Source organism: Nilaparvata lugens, unplaced genomic scaffold (genome assembly GCF_014356525.2).
Source record: "Nilaparvata lugens isolate BPH unplaced genomic scaffold, ASM1435652v1 scaffold4369, whole genome shotgun sequence".
Lineage (NCBI taxonomy): Eukaryota > Metazoa > Arthropoda > Insecta > Hemiptera > Delphacidae > Nilaparvata > Nilaparvata lugens.
This window is the reverse complement of record NW_024090635.1, coordinates 2,482-9,389: the sequence shown is the minus strand read 5'-3', so window position 1 is coordinate 9,389 and position 6,908 is coordinate 2,482. Positions and strand designations below refer to the sequence as shown.

The 6,908-nt window shown below is 32.5% G+C and overlaps 1 long non-coding RNA gene across 1 annotated transcript; it reads left to right on the top strand.

Annotated features, from left to right (window-relative positions):
* The first annotated feature begins 2,593 nt into the window (after nt 1-2,593).
* Nucleotides 2,594-4,695, top strand: LOC120355711. Its single transcript, XR_005573760.1, has 3 exons — nt 2,594-2,796; nt 3,585-3,687; nt 4,624-4,695. It is a non-coding gene; the product is annotated as an uncharacterized LOC120355711 (long non-coding RNA).
* Nucleotides 4,696-6,908: the final 2,213 nt, after the last annotated feature.

Sequence of the window (6,908 nt, the reverse complement as noted above, 5' to 3'; positions counted from 1 at the left end):
AATAAGTTGAGGTGAGCATATGCATACCACATAATTCTATTTGAGTTCATGCAGTGCATCAGTCTATTCTACAGAGTGAGAGTTCACTTTCATCAAGATAATTCTTCAATATTCATTTAATATTGTTGACTAATCGTTCAATTAATGACATCATCTACTAGCTATGATAAATCACTCAGACAGAATATTATTTTTTTCCCACAGAAAACTAGCTATTTTCCATTAAACATTATACCTGCTGAATCTATCCAACAGTTGAGCTGTCTTGACTGCACACTCTGTTTAAAGCAAGCTTCTCCTGACATTGAGTTGATGATTAACCAGCAGAACAAGGTAAGGATTAGGATCAAATATTTAATATATATACATTTATATAGACGCACAAGATTTTTCTAAGCAATTCACAAATAGTAATTAAGCTGAACAAACACTAGTTCCACAATAGTTACTCAATTTATACTAATTTCAGATCAGTGAATTTGTTTGTCTAACAAAAATCGTAAACTATTACAGTTTTCATTCGAATCTCATTAGTCAACTTATTGAGAAGAAAAAAAAATCTTCTCACTTTTGTCCTTACAAATAGAAACAAGAATCGTTATTTGGGATAAAGTTATTCGGGATAATGTGAATCTTTTTGGAAGAAATAATCACCACTGGAGAATGATTGCATTGAAACATTGCTGAAGCGTTTTTTCCAAAATTTGAATCAACATCTAAGAGGAGTAAGAACATGCAAGTTTGGTTTTGTTAAATATTATGGTACACACACAAAAATAATCTCTTCACAACAGATTGTTTTAGGAGAGGACTGCACGAGTTGTACTGATAACACATTTAGTAAGCATTAGGCTGTAGTCACTACATTACTATGTGTTTTTATCAAACATATTTTTCACAGATTTCGATGAAACATTTAAGTTGGATGAATCACTCGATAATTTCGGTGCATTTTCATTATTTCTAGCTTCTGATAATTGTTTCTTCTCCTCTGCTTTTTCTATTTATACATTATAAATCATTGCATATTGTACACCTTTAATTGTAAATAGCTGCACTTATTGAACCACTTAGCTTGTTCCTACCTTCCAGTCTCAATCCTCCCTCACAATGATAACACACTTTTTCCTGTATAGATGAATCCTACCTCAGTGAGTAAGTTTGATGGAAATGGACCCATGTAGCAGAGCACTCGAGAATTTGAGGTAAACAGCTGGTTGTATTTTTAAAATATTAAGTTTCTCTGTGATTCCAACAATATCAGTACATTCTCGATTATCTCTTTTTAGCATTACACCGTATTTAAGGTTGTAATCTCGATTGCTATCTACATTAGATATAGTTACATTACAATAGATAGTTTACAGCTAGGTGATGATCACATTGGATTAGAGTCCAACCAACACTGCAGAACGCGCACCGCACTATATCATTCATTTTTGTGAAGTAAAACCATAGGTTAACCATTTCGGAAACACTTATAAATGGTACTCACCAACATTCAAATGTTTTCACGTTTGAATTTTGTTTTCTGCACACTATACGTTCTTGATTCTTCACAATTCATTTTTTTTACACAAAACTTTTCTAATATAAAACACAATTTCAAATATCGATTTTAAGCTAGACAAACACTAAATCATCATTCAAGGATTCAATATCTATTTCATCTCTTCTCCCACCTGCTGGCAAGATTGAATTAAAAGTGTATTTGATAGCATACGAAGTAGATGGCTGGACAGTCTTCTCTACTTTCCTTCAATATTTGCAATAAAGACTCTACATTCAGTTTGGTTCTTATTACTTCGTTTCTTATGTAGTCCAACTTGGTGTAACATTTAACTGCTCGAAGGAACCTCATTTCGGGTGCATGCAAATACACTTCCATAAGCTATTATTGGTTCAGCAATTAGTCTGTAGAGCTTCATCTGATTGGCTTGTCTTGTATAAACTCTTTATCATATGCAAACGATACTGTTAAACACAGAAGACCAAGTTCAATTTGCACTTTTCATGTCAAATAGGATTGGTATGGACTTTGACATGATGAAGAAAGAAAAATTCAAGCTCATAGCGTTTAAAGGAAAGTCACCAGATAGATCCGAGATAGTGCTTGAGAACCAAATTTTGTAACAAATTAAATGCTTCAATTACTTGGGATGTCATACAGACAAGGAAAGGTTTAATCATTGCTATAGAAGTTTCATCAAACTTCTTAACAAAAACAGAAAATCCTTACTTGCATATTTTTATCTGAGAATAAAGCTAATGATTGATTGAGTGCTTTATTCGTGTAGATTACAATATATACTGGTTTTTTACACTTATATACAATACAGCAAATTATAAATGAATTTACATAATATAGACTAAGAAAATATTTTTTGAAGTGCATATGATATGAAAAAAGCAGTTGTCAATAGCTGTAGCTAATATTGTTATGCATCAACATGAATTGTTGGAGTTTTGGAAAGAATATTTGAAAACATCCTTGCCACTAACTCTAGAACGAGAAACTTAAAGAGTAATAGGGTTTTAGCACATCTACAAAAGAGTTTCTTATCTATAGTAGTCTGGGATTGATTCACTTTAATCTGTCAGTATAAGTTGAATTGTGTTCTTATATCTTAGAGATTCATGATGCTGATGTTGTCCTCGGAAGCTGTCTGAAGTAGAACGTGCTAATCTTCGACCGAGAGGATAATTGGAGCATATCTTCCAAGGTTGTCTCTCACTACACTTGCATATGAGAGAGAGAGTTTCTTGTTGTGTTTTACCAGTACATGGAATCTTAAAGTGAGTTTTATTATTTCTTGCTTTCATATCACAGAATCAAACAGTGATTCAACAAGTTAATATGCAAGTAATGTGCATAACTATTAACTGAATCAGTAATTTCCAACTCTTGTAATGTGAACAGATCTATTAGTATAATTTATCAAATAGTTTCATCAAATAACTAACACTAACCTTTGATTTGCTGTGTCCTCCTCCTCCGCCTCCTCCTTCTCCACCTCCTCCTCCTCCTCCTCCTCCTCCTTATCCTCCACTCTAACTCTGCTGATTGCTTCTTATGTTATCAGATCATGATGAAAAACAACTCAGTTTTAGATCACTTTTTAAAGTTGAGTGGATTTTGGAGCATAGGCTGTGAGTAAGAATAACATAGACTCCCACTAGTAATATTTGTAATCTACACAGAAAAGTTTTCTGTCTATTTGTTATGCATCATGACAAGACTTCTGTAATCTTTCAGATAATATACTTGCATATTCAAGGTTGAATTTATGCACAGATTGCACATGCACTGAGTCAACATAAATGTGTAGTTTTCCTAATATTTCTGATAAAGGAAGAAGCAAAAGCTCGCAAAATCATTCAAGATTCGGTAATCTGCAGGTTTTGCATTGAAATTTTCCTATAGGTTATATATCTCTTTTCATCATTCCATAATGTCATTCAACTAATATTATTTGTTAGCTCATTCTAATAACAAATAGAGTGAAAGCGACAAGTGTAGAATAAATAACAGTTTTCGTCAAAACAAACAAGGAGAGACTGGTGTTCTCATTCTGTTTTTTCAGACTTGAAGAAGGTAACAGTATACACTGAATTCAAACGCAGCAGCTTATAGAGAGAGAGTGACAAGCATATGCTCAACTGAGAAAAAAGTTTATCATCTTAGAGGTAAGCAATAACAGTGCATGTAACAAGTTTTATGGAGGAGGGATTACAAACATCAAAAACTGAAAGCTACTAAAGTATATTATTCAGATTCTGATAAACCAAAGAGAAATTTTGTGTGTGTGTTTTTATGCTCTAACACATAATGTAACCGTGAGAGCAGTGGAATGTTCGAAATTCATCTATTAACCTCGTGAAAAACGCAGTAGGCGTTGATATGGATTTGTTTTGCAACAATGATTCTAACCCGTGTCAGCAACAAGCAAAGATGATGAATCGCATAGTATCTATATTATAAAATTCAATTTTAGAAATTCGTTACAGAAAATAGAGTTTCTGTTTGTTTGTCAAAACTATACTATATGCTTTTGCATTTGTTTTCATGAGTTTTCATGAGGTGTAAACTTGAGTTCAAAGTGTTAGCAATGCTATTTTCTAAATAAGTCACTTGACTGATACTATTACATCAGTATCTCTTTCCTCATGCATGAATCTTTTCACCCAGCTTGATTCTAATTTTATAAATCTATGTTTGGTTTCTCAAAGTCTTTCTTGTGTTGCTTCCAAACTATGAAATATCACACTTTCCTTCTCCTCCAAAATGAAGAAATTATCCAACACTGTGAGTGAGAATATTGCAGCTAAAGCCAATGAAATTATAGTGTTTTTTCACTCTAACTTTGAGTGTGTGTGGGTTAAGAGTAGTGAGATGAAAAAGCTATTCATACTTATCTGGAGAGTGATCATTTACTGTAATCTAATTCATGTTGAAAGTGTACATCTAACTAGACATAGAACTAACTCATAACTAACCAAATCTCTAGACATATTTATTGTTTAACAAAGGATGCTAACAACAAAAAATTCGTACCAAAAATATTCTATTGCTTGAAGCAAAGAGTATCTTACTTACATCATATTGTAATCTTAATTTTCCAGCATTGCGGTGTTATTACAGTATTCCATAAAAGGTTTTCCTTGCTTGTGACAGAAACTTAATTGATAGAGAATCTATGTTCCTAATATTATTTGTTAGCTCATTCTAATAACAAATAGAGTGAAAGCGACAAGTGTAGAATAAATAACAGTTTTCGTCAAAACAAACAAGGAGAGACTGGTGTTCTCATTCTGTTTTTTCAGACTTGAAGAAGGTAACAGTATACACTGAATTCAAACGCAGCAGCTTATAGAGAGAGAGTGACAAGCATATGCTCAACTGAGAAAAAAGTTTATCATCTTAGAGGTAAGCAATAACAGTGCATGTAACAAGTTTTATGGAGGAGGGATTACAAACATCAAAAACTGAAAGCTACTAAAGTATATTATTCAGATTCTGATAAACCAAAGAGAAATTTTGTGTGTGTGTTTTTATGCTCTAACACATAATGTAACCGTGAGAGCAGTGGAATGTTCGAAATTCATCTATTAACCTCGTGAAAAACGCAGTAGGCGTTGATATGGATTTGTTTTGCAACAATGATTCTAACCCGTGTCAGCAACAAGCAAAGATGATGAATCGCATAGTATCTATATTATAAAATTCAATTTTAGAAATTCGTTACAGAAAATAAAGTTTCTGTTTGTTTGTCAAAACTATACTATATGCTTTTGCATTTGTTTTCATGAGTTTTCATGAGGTGTAAACTTGAGTTCGAAGTGTTAGCAATGCTATTTTCTAAATAAGTCACTTGACTGATACTATTACATCAGTATCTCTTTCCTCATGCATGAATCTTTTCACCCAGCTTGATTCTAATTTTATAAATCTATGTTTGGTTTCTCAAAGTCTTTCTTGTGTAGCTTCCAAACTATGAAATATCACACTTTCCTTCTCCTCCAAAATGAAGAAATTATCTAACACTGTGAGTGAGAATATTGCACAACAGCTAAAGCCAATGAAATTATAGTGTTTTTTCACTCTAACTTTGAGTGTGTGTGGGTTAAGAGTAGTGAGATGAAAAAGCTATTCATACTTATCTGGAGAGTGATCATTTACTGTAATCTAATTCATGTTGAAAGTGTACATCTAACTAGACATAGAACTAACTCATAACTAACCAAATCCCTAGACATATTTATTGTTTAACAAAGGATGCTAACAACAAAAAATTTGTACCAAAAATATTCTATTGCTTGAAGCAAAGAGTATCTTACTTACATCATATTGTAATCTTAATTTTCCAGCATTGCGGTGTTATTACAGTATTCCATAAAAGGTTTTCCTTGCTTGTGACAGAAACTTAATTGATAGAGAATCTATGTTCCTTATAGCATTTGACACAAATTATTCCTCTTGATAGACAAATCTCCTTCGACAGTGTAAGGGATTGTGATCACAATTCACTATGATCGAAATACACTCAAGTTTCTCTCTCTCAAATTTGTATTTATTTTTCAAATTCTGCTAGTTGCTGTTCCCCGAATGTCTCTGTGGCTTTCAAAAAACTAGTTCTAGTTCTAGCTAGATATGCATCTCGCCTGATAGAGGAATTGAATAATCGCTTTGCTTCTCTCAACAATATAATATATAGCCTCTTGTGCTTTCACCAACTTAATCTGAATCATGACTTTCAATTCATTTGACTTGGAAGTAGTATCTTTTGGATACATCAAGGTTGTCTTTACATGTCTCTTACACTTATCCAAATACCTACTTGCATAATTACTCAAATATAACTATAATCAATAGCTTTCATTTTTCCTTTGATAGAAAAAAGTTCTGTCTAAATCTACTTCCATAATATTACTACATAAGCAAAGACCAGTCTTAATTTGTTACTCAAATAATCTACTTGCTTTTCATTTTTAACAATCACCTTTAAGTACTTTCTCAGAATAACTTGTATGTGTTATCTCTTCCTTCGTTCTGCCTTATCTCTAAATAAGTAGTCATTCACTGTCATATCAAAATAAAAAATTATAATATTATTCTTTTCTCCTCATGCTCACTCTCCATGAATGGAGAGTTTGATGTCCCTCTAGAATATTATGATTGATCTTGTTGTGCTTCTTGCTATGTGATTTTCAATCATTTGTATTTTCTCTACATTCAACAATCTGTCTATATACGGATTTTATTTGAACTTTTACAGTTACATTTCTCCTATTTGATTGAACATCTCTTGAGATGAAAATCTTTCTTGTTACTGCATCTCAGTAAACATGTGTATCAACAGAACCACTGATTTTTTGTTTCACTTCAATGTAATTGTGCACATTCACTT